Source organism: Python bivittatus, unplaced genomic scaffold (assembly GCF_059951505.1).
Source record: "Python bivittatus isolate LINGU-HERP-01145 unplaced genomic scaffold, Pbiv_v1 ctg000480_np1212, whole genome shotgun sequence".
NCBI classification, from domain to species: domain Eukaryota; kingdom Metazoa; phylum Chordata; class Lepidosauria; order Squamata; family Pythonidae; genus Python; species Python bivittatus.
The window spans coordinates 103,921,301-103,935,489 of NW_028277075.1; the positions used below are offsets into that span (position 1 = coordinate 103,921,301).

At 43.3% G+C, this 14,189-nt stretch overlaps 1 pseudogene; it reads left to right on the forward strand.

The window, feature by feature from the left end:
- Positions 1-2,133: 2,133 nt before the first annotated feature.
- LOC148215095 (small ribosomal subunit protein uS11 pseudogene) lies at positions 2,134-10,868 on the forward strand (annotated as a pseudogene).
- Positions 10,869-14,189: the final 3,321 nt, after the last annotated feature.

Here is a 14,189-nt window from a genome sequence, read left to right on the forward strand (position 1 = left end):
TTTCCCATCAACCGTAAGTTAATTAAACATGTTGGTTCATATTATGGTAGTCTTATTAATTTTTAACAGCCATTACTAAAATTAGCCCAGACTTTTTTTTCTTTCATAATGAGATTTTCTAAGTCTTCTTGGGGGGGGGGTGCTATCAAGTGATGTCATCTGCTTATCTCAAATTGTTAGTACTTAACCCTTTCATTTTTGAATTTACTAGCAAGGGTGACTCCACCAGGAGCTCCCACACCCACTACCATCACTCTCAGGGTCACTGAAGTTGCTGAGCCCCCCCCCCACACACACACATTAAGGTGACAATCCTCTTGGAGGGATGAAAGTAAAGAAGGGGAATAGTCAATCAAAAATATTGGCTAGGGAGGGATGATTAAGGCTGTATTTGTCTGCATGAACAGATCTATAAAATTCATATATTGTGCAGTTTCTAGAGCTGTCTTTATGGAAAACACAGATCCTAGAATATTTATTATTTTTATACTAAATACTCCTCAAACAACCATTATGGGTGTGAATTATGATCTAGTAAAATTACAACAATCCATAACTTTATGTTATGATAGTGGTGGAAAAGTTCAAGTCTTTTTTTAATTGTGTAATTTATAGACATTAGTGTATGCTCTAATTTCACAGTACTTGAGGTGGAAGAATCCTATATAAAAGTCTAGTAAGGACAGTATAATTTGTTTTAATGCTGGATTAATGCAGAGACTTCACAGAAAAAAAAATCCATGATGTTTAGTCAGTCTCTTTCTCTTTTTCTTATACATACATACATTCTCCCTCTCTCTCCCTCATACATACATGCTGAAAGCCCAAACAGTGCCATAAGGATGAAAAATCTTTCAACTCACAGGGTCTCCCATTTTCATTTATTTTTCTTCTCACCCTGGCCTTTCTTATACAGACATTCAGGTGTACCTATCTTTCTGTACGCATATAATTGTGCTTTGTATTTTGATAACATCACCTTGACACTTTAGCTCAAAAATCTAAAGCTGCAGAGCCAGAGGCTTCAAGGGGGCCATAGACAAGAAGGGAGACTGGGAGGGCTAACTTATAGGTAGTTCCTTTTTAATTAAATTGGTTTCAAGAAATTGTAGATGGGTGCAAATACTTACTTGATTGCAATATCACTGTCCAGCCAAGAGGGCAACTGTAGATTGGCCAGTCCAGAATTTTGATGGGAAAATCAAACTAATCCTGAAATGTCCCCAGTCTACATTATGCTAGCAACCTCTTTTTTTGAACTGCTTAGCTGAGCAACATTTAAGTCATTCAAACAGCAGCCATCTCCCTGAGGTTTCCTTTCATCCCTTAGAATTGAACCAATGATCCCATTGCCCTCCCCCATCCTCTACACAAGTGTAGAACTGCCAAGTCCTTTGTACTCTTTGTTTGGGAGTTTAGAACTGCTCTTCAGTTTCTTTCTTTTTGCCTTGTCTCCCAGTATGTTGCCTCGTTTCTTCATTTTACTGCAATTACTATTTTATTTACACTTATATCTCTGCCCAAAGAGATCCGCTAAAAACTCAGAGGCAAAGCTTTGCTCCCTAGTAAAGCATATGCTGAGCCCAAATCCTGGGGCCATGTGTGAGACACCAACTTCCAATGTAGTTGTATGGTTGCCCCTTTGATCATGGATTGCTATTTTTTAGATTAGTGAAGACAGTCAGAATTTAGAAGGGGTATATGGATAGATGGGAGTCATTAAACCTCACCCTCTGGGGAAAGGTGAATGTGCTCAAAATGAATATTATTCCCAGATCCATTTATATTCTGAGAGGAGTTCCTGTTGAAATATCTGGAAAATATTTTCAGAAAATAAATTTTGTTTAGAAAATTTTCATGGGGTTCTTCGATTCCGAGAATACAGAAAATGCAATTACCAATAAATGAGGGAGGATGCAGCCTTCCGAATCTGGAGCTATATCATCAAGCTTCCCTATTGTCAAGTACTAAATACTGGAAGCCAACAAGTAGTGTTAATTTTCCAGTTTGGGCAATTTTGGAATATACATATATACCACTTTTGGTTGGATGTGTAAGGTTTACCTATGTAAGGTTTACCCCGTTCGTCTCAGAGAAACTCTCGTGACACGTGTGTTCAGCAAAGAGGTTTACTCAAGCGTAACGTAAGTAAGTACAGACAAAGCCAGGGTTGGCTTGGCATAGTTTACATGGTATTTTATAGCTTCCGTGTTCCTGCGCTTTACCCGTTGCACAGATTACCCGCAGTAATCCCCCCTCGCCCAAATGGCAGATTCAGTCCGGTGTTTCTGTCTTTCTGATTGCAGTCTATGGGTTGTGCTGTTGTTGCCTTTGTCGGGTTTGCCTGTTTGCGGCAAAGCCGGGAGTTCTCCATCGCTCCTTGATTGCTTCACTTCCGAGCCTCTGCGCTTTCCTTTGTTTGCAGCGCCCCAGGGAAGCCGCACTGATACAAAGTATCCACTTGCGGTTTGAGCCACCTGTCAGCAATCAGTTCGCAGTTTCACTTCCCCTTTTTCTCTGCTAGCGCCTGGGCGGTGAAATTGACTAGGCGAAGCTGAGCAGCACGTTCACCCTGCCGGTCCATGCTGGCTGAATCTGACAGGATGGACAGTATTAGGATCTAAATATAACAGAACTCTAGTATCTCTGGAAATGATTATGTCAGTTAGAAAGCTATGGAATGTAATGTCCAATAAAAAAAGATCTGATCCTTTTTCTCATGCTAAATTGACTTTATGGGGAAATCCAACATTAAACATTGGGAAAAAGATGGTGATATGGAAAAATTGGATGGAAGCAGGGATATTGACTGTGGACCAATTGATAGATGATGAAGATGAATTTTTAACATATGCTTTGATAAGAAATAAATATCATCTATCAGATGTATCCCAATGGCAATATTTACAGCTATAACATTTGTTAACAACATTGTTTGGACTAGCAGTGTTTTCAGCTTCTGAGACACCTGAGATATTAGAACAACTTGTTAAATCCTTTGAAACTAAAAAAAAAAAAAAACCCTACTACTAGCTTTTATAGATATTTGTTATCAAATCAATTTGACATGCAGATGTTAAGAGATGAATGGCATAAAGAATTAGAGGTTATATTGCCTAGACAATGGGAGACTGTCTTAACTTCTATAGCAAGAGTGTCAATTACTTATACAACAAAAAATAATATTTAGAATTTATTGGACTCCATTACGTTTCTATAGAAAAGGACTGTCTAAGACAACATTTTGTTGGAGTTGTAATAAGGACAATGCTTCTTTAAAACATATGTTTTTACAATGTCCTATACTTACTAAGTTTTGGGAGAAAGTAGTGGACCATATAAATGTGACTATGCAACAAAAGCTAAAATTTTCAGAGGATAATATTCTCTTGAATTACATACCTAATACATGGAATTTGACACCTGGACAATATGGATTCTCCGTGCCCTTACTAAGGCTAAAAGACCAATATTGCAACATTGGCAAGATAAATGTATGGCCCCATTCATTCAAGTACTGATTACACTTGCCACCTATGAGCAGATTGCCTACAGACATAGACTTTGTATGGACAAGTATAATGAAATATGGGACTCATTTATACAAAATACAGCAGGTTAGGAAAAAGCATGATAGTTATATAATTGTTTTAGAAATAAATATATATATACTCGCATAATATGTGTATTAGATAAATATATACAGAATTGTAACTGATGTTGTAACGACATATTATACTTTATATTTTTTATTATTTTTTCTGTTGTATTTTTTCCACGTATTCTTCAAGCGCTTGTTATGCAATTTTTGTTTGATAATGTGTGTATCTTATGTAAGCTGGAGACCAGCATGTAATCAGTGCCCAAAGTACTTTCTCATGTCTCTGTAGCCAGTCAGGAGGTGACATTCTTTGTACCCGGAAATAAAGTAATTATATTTGGCTCCCTTTGTACCTGGAACAAAGTAATTATATTTGTTCCTTTTCCTCCATTGTCTCTATTAAAAGCCCACTCTTTTTATGAACATTCATTCATTCATTCATTCATTCTAGATGTGTATCAGTCCCATCCTGCCATTTCCATAGCATCTCTTTATTTGGGAAACTCCGTCTGCTCCAGCCGGTGCTTTTATGCTAACACTATTAGAGACAGGATCCTGGTCCACTCCTTAGGGACCCTCAAGCCAACCAAGCCCCTGTTCTATTTTATGAAGTCAAACTTAGAGTCTGAATGGCTCTTTGAACGCATTATATATCCATTTTAGAAACAGCTCACCCCATTAGTTGATGCAGGGTGCATAAATCCATTCCGTATACATCATATCTGTATCTTACTTTATTCCTGGATCTGGCTCATGGGAGCCATGTCTTCATAGATCTGCATGAACAGAGATCACACAGCAACACCTTTCATTTCCTCCCTGGCACCACCATGACCCTAATCACTTAATTCTCCTTCCATTCTCACCCTGCAGGCCTTCTATTTTCATCTTCCCCTCATTTAAAAGGATACCATGACTTTTCTACTCGTATTTCAGGTTCTTTTTAAAAACACTTGCTGTTTATTGATTTAGAAAGCACTGAAGAATGGAATTTTTGCCAGCTCCCCAAAGCAATGAGTTTTGTCTACAGTGAAACAAATACAAGTTATCAGATTTAATTCATCCTTTTCATATTATGCAATTGTAAAACAGAGCACGACAACAAGCTAACACTCAGTTTACTTATAGGGCGCACTTAGTTTTTTTGCAAACAGTCAAGGTGCCAATGAATTTCCAGCTAACTTACGCTAACCCTTCTGAGACTAAAATAAATTCTCTTTCCGGATGAGTGCAATTCCTGTTGACTTCATGGACATGTGGGTGTCATTTTCTTGGCAACAATACAAAAGAGGTTTGCCACTGCCTACTTCCAGGAGGTTTTTAAGACTTCCCAGTCTAGTCTACACCCCTGGGATTTCCTGTTGATCATCCACTCAATGCTGCTTAATTTTTTGACATCAGCCAAGGTTGGCTAGATACTGTCATCTAAGTGGACATTCTGGAGTTCTTTCATGTGATCGCTGAATTTATATGAATAAGCCTTAATTACTTTTAAGTATGAGATATAATTGTGAAATTATTAGCAATCAAGTTTACAAATGCTTACCAGACATATTACTCTGATTATAATTTGCCTATAGTCTGTAGTATATGTTATATTATATAGCATATGTTAAATATATTATGCTATATCATATATGTTACATAAATGACATTCTATATGTATGCAGTATTTTTGGAATGATGAAGTTATGATAATTCTGATTGTTACCAGTTTTGAATGTCCTGTTGCAGAAATGAAGGATGTGATCTTATATCATATCAAACCATTTGTCCATTTTGAGATCAACATTGAAAATCGTTTTGAAAAGGTCCTTCAGAACATATGGACATGCAAACATACAGTAATGCTTGTCTACAACTCTTTCAAGCAGCCACATCTCTTCCTAGGAACGTGTGGCTACCCTCTACAGCTGCCGAAACACTGCACAGCTCTTGTATGTTTAGCATAATACGCATCACCCCTGACAGTACATCCCCAGGGGAGTGGCATTTCCCAACTATGCCACCTGCTTTCTTTTAACTCAGAGATGGGCAACATGAGGTCCTCTGATGTTCCTGGACTAAGCTCTCATTGTTCTTCACTGTGGGCACTATAGGCTAGGACTGATGGAAATCCATCAACATTTAAACAGCATATGTTGCCCATCCCTGTTTTAACAGGAGACACCTGGGATTAAACATAGAAACCTGCTGCAGCCAAAGTTTGTGGTCCAAAGTTGAACTTGTCCAGCATATGCTTACATGCACTGCCTCACTTCTACATCTTTGTTTGCCATAGGAAACATACCCCCACCTGAAGCCTTGGTGCCCCTCTGGGAGCTACAGAGATAAAGATGTTCATACCAGTGGGCTGATGATCTTGCCCTCTCCCAAGTTCCAAGGTTGAGAGTTACTGTGGCTTTGTGAGGTTAAACAGGACACACAAAGGTCCCCAAGGACACTGGGCACTGTCCCTCTATCACACCACATGAGAAGCACTGTCCCACCAACAACACAGCTCCATGAGATTCACCCAATCTACTCCAAAGAAGGAAAGATAATAGAATTTCTTTTGATCCTTCCACAAACAAGCCACCTGGGCCCAAATGGTCCACCAAATAATCTTTGTCTTCCTTTGAGATAAGCAGATTGACTCAACCTACCTGTGTACCTGGAGCTCCATTGCACCAAAACTAGACTATTCTTCCTTTCCTGCTTTAGGAATGAGGCCAGGAAGGCTTCTCTAGTGCTGGAGAGTTGAATTCAGCAGGAATCCTTATTGGAGGATGTGTCCCTCAGTATGCACAGAGAGCTGAAAGAACACTGAGTAATTCAGTGGCATAACATCCCATTAAAAAGAATAAAACGCTCAAAATATAGTTACTTGTAACCCAGTTAATCAATGAATGATAGCAGACATTCATTACATTGGATGTAAAAGTTAGATTCACTAAGAAATACTGTACCTAGAATAGGAAAGCCTTACTTCTACCCAGAGAAAGAGAAAGGAAGTTCTCTTTTATCTTTTAAAACAGAGACTTATTTAACTAGGGACAGTAGATGAAGCCTCTTCTAATCTATCTTTCACCATCTGCCCTGGGTCAAAACAGGGTCATAGGTGCAAAGAGATGATGCAGTCTCCAACAGGGGGGTCCACAGGAGTAAGGTCAAAAAGAGGCCAGGTACCAGCTGCAATGACACAATCAAAGCTCTGCCTTTTTCTACATGCATCACAACACCCATACAAAAGGGACAAGACTTTGATCCCATCATCACACCTGCCATCTTGACTTTTTTGACCCCACTCCTGTGGACTTCTGTCTCCAACATCTATCCACTGCACTGTTAAGACATTTGGAGTACCTTGACTGTAAGAAATACTGGTCAGTCCCACATTGGAAGAGGCAGATCACAGTGATGTTCATTTATAGTTTAGTTATGAAATTAAGCCAAACTACATACAGCCTGTTAGCAAGAGGAGGATCAGTATTATCTCCATATTTAAGATGGGAAGGCTGAGAAATAACATCTTACCTAAAGCTGCCTCACGAATCCATAGCAAAGGTGTGATTTGAACTGGAGGCATCAGAGAGCCAAACTTACCTTCACTAGGACTAAATTACAGTAGCTGTCATATAATCATAGTTTTCACTCATATTAATCATGTGAGAATGATACAGGCAATGAAACAGTGTTGAGGTAAATATTGGAGGGCCTCATGATGCTGTGCTCTTCCTTTCCGGTGCTGGCTGTCGCCTGCAGAGACGCCTGAAAATGGCACCTTGTAAGGGTAAGGAAAAGGAGGAAGGACAGGTTATAAGTTTGGGACCACAGGTTGCTGAAGGAGAAAATGTGTTTGGAGTCTGCCATATCTTCGCTATCTTCGACGATACCTTTGTCCATGTAACTGACCTGTCTGACAAGGAAACTATCTGCTGATTAACTGGTGACATGAAAGTAAAGGCTGACAGGGATGAGTCTTCTCCTTACGCTGCTATGCTGGCTGCTCAGCTTGTAGCACAGAGATGCAAGGAACTGGGAATCACTGTCCTTCATCTCAAACTGCGGGCTACGGGTGGAAATAGAACAAAAACTCCCGGGCCTGGAGCTCAGTCAGCTGTTCGGGCTCTGGCTTGGTCTGGCGTGAAGATTGGGCACATTGAGGATGTTGCCCCCATTCCTTCAGACAGCACTCGAAGAAAGGGTGGTCGCCGTGGTTGTCATCTGTAAAACAGTGGCTGTTGTATTTCATCGTTAAAGCTTTCCAATAAATCTCCATTCTCACTAAAAAAAATATCTGGATGCTTCGTAAATGTTAGGAATCTAATCACACATTTGAAAAGTCAGTACAATAAGATGTGCATATCTGAATGTCTCTAGCACAAGACAGTACTTCAGCTACTGATAGTAGTCACTGCTAAGCAGCTCCATTTTCTGATTTGCGGGGGTCCCATCTGGTGGAAGGAGACTAGATATAGATACAGATGTCACGTGACATCCCTAACAAACCTGCATGAGTCTATGTATGCATAAGTCCCCTTGACGTCAGTGGGTGAGCATAATCATCCTAGAAACTCTGTTCTCAAGATTCACAACTATATGCATGAGAGAACATTTCCTTATCTCATTAACAATCCTGCTAATTCGTCCTGGGTATGTATATATGCACATATACACATGTGCATGGAACCTCTGACCCCTGCTTTCCCCATCATCTGTCCCCTTCTGTCTTCTAATTAAGCCAATTTCTCACCACCACCACACTTCTTCCTCCAGATGTACATGCTACATCTGCCCCCGTTTTCACATTCCTGCCGCATGATTCCTTTCTGAGCACAATACCAATCCCATTTCTCCACCACCCCTGCTAAATTGTGGAAGCCTTTCTTTTCTTTATCTCTGCCTAGGTTTCTTACCCCATCTAAGATTTTCCTTTCTCCTCAATTACAAGCCTTAGTCTCTGCTATATTTCAAGTCCTTCAGGTTTCTATAGCTCTGATTGCTGAGGATGCAGTGGAGGGAGAGAGAATATATGGCAGAAGAAAAGGAAATAGATGAGAACTGACTATGGTAAAACAGCAAAACAGAAGTCTACGGTAGTGATATTTATTATGGCATCCCATGTTGCTAGAAGTATACTTATCTAATTGCATAGTAATAAGTTTTTTTTAATTTATATCCCACCTTTCAATATAAATCCAAGGGCAGCTTATTTTATTGTATGAAGGTATATCCCTCACTTATAACCACTTGGACTTCCAGGGTAGAAAATGATTTTTAAAAATTAACCACATCATATAAACTCAATACAATCCACAAACTCAAGCAAAGAAATCACAAAAGCTCCATAAATCCAACCTCACTGCCTAAGCATATGAAAATCCAGAGACGAGATAACCTAAATCCTGGTAAAATAAAAATGGCTTCATCTGACATCTAAAAGAGATTGGAATGGATGCTACATCTCTTCCAAAGCTGCTGTTCAAAGAACAGGACTATTGCAAAATCTCTCTTCTAGAGAGCAGATGATAGTAGAAGTAAGCTGTTACTAACAAAAGTTTCAGAATAATGAATGGGTTAAGGAATGCATTAAAAACCAGAGAGCAATATTAATGGGTACAGGATGAATCTGTAAATAAGCTTGATGGGGTTGATGACGACTCAACTGAATGAAAAGTCCAGAGAAAATAAGCACCATCATTGTAGGACATCTTAGAGCAGGTTTGAAGTCTGCACCAAATGCTTTCCTAATCTTTGGCAACTTCCCCAAGTTTCCCCAGGCCATTTCTGGAATGGGGCAGGAATGACTCTTCTTGAATAGGGGATCATTCCTGTCCCATTCCTGCAACAGGTTGTGTCAGCTGGCCTTGGAAGATGATCTGAGGTAGAATATGGCTACAAGAAGTATGACTGATACAGCCAGGTTTGTGTGTGTGTGGGTGTGTATACATACACCCTGTTCAGTTCCAGGTCCTAGAAAACCTGAGACTCCAGTACTTTTTCCCATATCCTGTTTGCTCATGCTTTTAAACTTCTGTGGCTGAAGTCCTCTCTAGAGGTCTCTTTTGTGAAAGATATGGAGGGCTTTCTCAACAGTGTTACCCCAGTTATGAGAAAAGACATCATTTATTATTGCTATCTCTTTAGTGCCCAAACTGCAGTATTAGCTGATCCACAACTCTTTCCCCATAACTGGGATGCCTAACCCTACCAAAACATCCCTCCCCTTTGTTACTGAACACCTTACTTTTCATAAAGGAAGCCTGCTACTAAATGGAAGTATTTGGCAGCTGGAAAAATGCTTTCACTCCCCCAGCTATCAGTTCATTACTGCATCATCTCCCGGATTCTGTTACCTGCCTGCTCTTAATTAGGCTTCTTAATAAGCTTGGAATTTGTCATCCCCCGCCCCCCGCCCCAGCAGCAGGATACCCGTGTCCCTAAATTCTATGGCCAACAGAAAAACTCTGGACCAAAAACTTTGTCACTGTTACGATCCCACTTTTCATACAGGTTTTAAAAAATAGAGGGAAGAAAAAGAAAACCCTGCCCTCAAGTAAGATAAACAGCTGCTGAGTTTGTATATAGGCTTCCCAAAGAATATTGTCTGCTGCACTGTTTCAGAGCAATCAGTTTGGTGGGGGAAATGTTAAAAATGTAAATTTTGCCTTAATGGGCAACGGAGGCATAAAGTTGGACAGCGCCCTGGCAGTAGAAACCCAATCTTATTCAGCTGTAGCCATTTCAGCAGTTTGGACTGCTGCTGTTACAAAGATCTTTCATTTTGGAGGTCCAACAAGTTACGGCTCCTGATCCAAATCTCTTCTATGATCTCTCTTTGCATTTATATGTAATGCCATCGCTTTACGATAAATATTGCTGTGATCAGAGGAACAAAAAATGCACTAGTAGTAGCATTTTGTTCTGGGGGGGAAATAGTACTGCCGAAATTACTCTATGTTAGTGACATTTAATTGTAACATAAAAATTAAACACCATTTACTCAATTTAAAATCAGGGCAGTATGCAAATTAAGTAAGTTTCAATTCATGTCTTCTTACTCACATCTGTTGGCAGTTTGAATAGTTTTAGTGTCATTAATTGTTATAAAAGTGCAAGATTTGCTGTATGCTTGCCACTTAGGACCAAAGGCACAAAAGTCTAATTGAACTAAGTAATTAGTAATTTGTCATTTCCTATTGTCAGCAATTACTTTCTATTGGAAATCCACACTGAAAATTCTAATTTGAAGTGAGGTTTGCATTTTACTGCTGTCCATCCAAATTAGTTTTAAATTGACAGCTACGTTTTCATTAAAATGTAAAGATATTAACTATACCTGTAGACAGTGAAATACGAGTATGTCTGCTGCACATGCAATCATTGGTGATTTGACAATAAATAAATAAATTTGTCAGTAAATAAAGTGAAACATAAAATTTTCCAACCCAGAAGTACCCAGTTTAGATTAAACAAGTTTTGTTTCTTCTGTTTCACATATAATTCTTTTCTTACTACACTGCTGGGACCATCCCTGCAATTTAAAACAAGGAAAAGGGACTTCGTTTTGTTTTTTAAAGCTATGTTGCAAAACTGAGATCCATGTCTCCTCCTTGGTTAGAGTACATAGTCATATGAGAAAGTAGGTGGGATCTGGCATCTTGAACAGCTGCACAGAAAAGGACATTTTAACAGATGTAGCTTGCAAGCAACACCTGCTTCATTTTCTCTCTCCCAACTATCAAAGATGCAGCATCCTGACCTTAATCTGGAGGCCAGGGAATTAGAGTGTGATGTGTTGTGTGGTTTTCCATACTTCATTAAAATCACCAATGGTCACTATACATAGAACGTGGCCACATTCCCAAGTGACTTATCAGTGATCTGGTATCAAATAACCTCAGATCATGGCTGCCCGAATGATATTAAGGAATAGCTGTATTTGATCTCAGCCACATTTGCAGTGGCTGGCAAGCTCTTTCCTGTTTATTTTGTTTCTTTATTTTGATAGTTGGCAAAAGAAAAATTGTTTTAAATTCATAATGGCTTAAACAGGGTTGAAGCCCCTATAAAGAAGGTAGAAGGCTGAATCTCTCTACCCCTCGGTTCACTACCCCATTCAGCTGTGGGGGATGGAAAGGACAAATCCGGAGAATAGGGCTAGCATATGTGGCTGTAAAAATAGACAGAATCACTAGATGGCAGCAAAGAGACAAAGTTCTAACTCTTGCTGCCATCTAGTGGTCACTCCTTTTTTGCACCCCACTCCTTCCAGAGGCTGCGTACCTTGAAAAACCAGATTTGACTGGGCTTCTCTAGCCTCTATGTCCAACATTTACGAGCCCATTTCTGCTTATGTGTTCTGCCTGTCAGGTTCGGTCAGCACGAGGTTTCAGGGAAGCACGGGGCTGCAGGGAAGCTCGCAGCCAGACCACGCGGAATCCACCGGCGGTAGCTAGCGGGGAAAAGAGGAACCGAAAGCGCCGCTAATTAACGAGCCACCTGCGGCCAGCTAAACAGGAAAACCGCAGCGGAAGCTTTTAACTATGAACTGATAACGGCGTGAGCATGCAAGGAACAGGGCCGCAGGGCAGCGAAACAAGATCGCAACGCAGCACAGAACCCGCGGGTCTGCACGTAGCAGGGAGGGACCAACCCAGCCGGAGGGGGACTGGCAATCAAGGACAATGGACTCTGACCGACCCTGCCATCATGAACGATCAAGGGGGACATTGGGGGGCCTAATAGTCCACAGCTGCAACGCGATCACGAGGCGGGAAAAAGCGCGGGAAGGGGGGAATATAACAAGTGATGCAATTGTACCAAGCCAGTCCTGGCTTTGCTTGTGACTACTACGTTACGCATGAGTAAACCTTCTTTGTGACCCCCGAGGAGAGGCGGAGCGGTCGACGGCAGTCCACCGGGAGGCGAGAGGCGACCAGAGCCCCGAATCTGTGTTTCCGATGCGGAGGCAGAGGCCACCGAGCGGCGCAGTGCCCGACGGAGCGGGAAGGCGCCCCACCACGGCCCGAAGTCAAAACCCCGCGTGCGAACGGGAAAAGGACCGGTGACCGACCGCGGAAGGGGGCAGTGGCGGCGGTGACCGAGAAAGGACGCGGGGGGTGGTCGACCCCGGAGACAGCATCCTCCGGAGAGGACTCGGAGCCGGCGGGAAACGAGGCGCGCTCGCACTGAACGGCGTCTCAGTGCGAGCAGGGGAGTCGAGGCGCGCGGACCCAATAGGAGACGAGGACTGCCCACCGTTCCGGGTGAGGATACACGTCCGGGGGGTGAGATCCGGAGGGGAGGCGCAGCTACGGGCGCTACTGGACTCGGGCTGCACCCACTGCTTGATGCACCCAGCGGTGGTCTCGGGGCTCGGGCTACAGCTGAGGCACCTCCGGGAGCCCATTTCATTCAGCCAGCTAGATGGCACGCTGGCAGGGGGGGGCCCAGCTCAGTATTACACCGAGCCGGTCCAGATGACGATCGGGAGTCACCGGGAAGAACTGAGGTTTGTGGTGGTCCCGGTGGCCGACTACGCGGTGGTACTCGGCTTGGCGTGGCTGCGGCGGCGGAATCCACGAGTCGACTGGACGGCGGAGGCAGTGCGGTTCGGGGTCGACAGACCGGCGAGGGGCGAGAGCAGAGGGGACCGAGCCGTGGAGATGGAGGCAGCCGCAACCACCGGCGGGCAAGCGGAGGGTCCGGGACACCGGGAGACGGGGCGAGAGCAGATGGAGCCCGAGACCCGGGCGGCAACAGCAGCAGCAGCAGCGCCGGGACCCCGGAGACCCGCCATGATCCCGAGGCGAGGGGAGGCAGCGGCGACTGGCGAGGCGACCGCAAAGCGAGGGGCCGGACCCGGGGAACCCCCGACGGGCGGCGGAATCCCGAGGCAGTATCGAGACCTGGCGGCAGCGTTCGGGGAGAAGGAGTCCGACCAGCTCCCACCACACCGGCCCAGTGATTGCGCCATCGAGCTAGAGCCAGGAGTGACCCTGCCTAAGCCGAAAATGTACTCCCTGTCGAGGAGGGAGATGGGGGCCCTGCGCGAGTTCATAGACAAGAACCTAGCGCGGGGATTCATCCAACCCGCGAAGTCACCATTAGCGGCCCCGGTGTTATTCCGGGAGAAGAAGGATGGCTCGCTCCGTATGTGCGTAGACTACCGGGGGCTGAACGCAATCAGCACGGAGTACAGATACCCCCTCCCCCTGATGAAGGACTTGATGTCGCATCTGTCTAAGGGGAGGGTGTTCACAAAACTGGACTTGCACGAAGCCTACTTCAGAGTCAGGATCCGCGCAAAAGATGAGTGGAAGACGGCGTTCAACACCCCGCTCGGAAGCTACCAGTTTTCCGTGATGCCGTTCGGATTAAAAGGGGCCCCGGGGGTATTTATGCAGCTAATAAATGAGGTGCTGCACGACCTACTCTACCGGGGCGTCCTGGTCTACCTGGACGACATCCTCATCTACACCGAGACCCTGGCGGAGCACGTGAGCCTGGTGCGCACGGTGCTCCAGAGACTGCTGAAGGCACAGCTGTACGCAAAGCTCTCGAAATGCGAGTTCCATCGAGAGCAACTAGACTACCTCGGCTA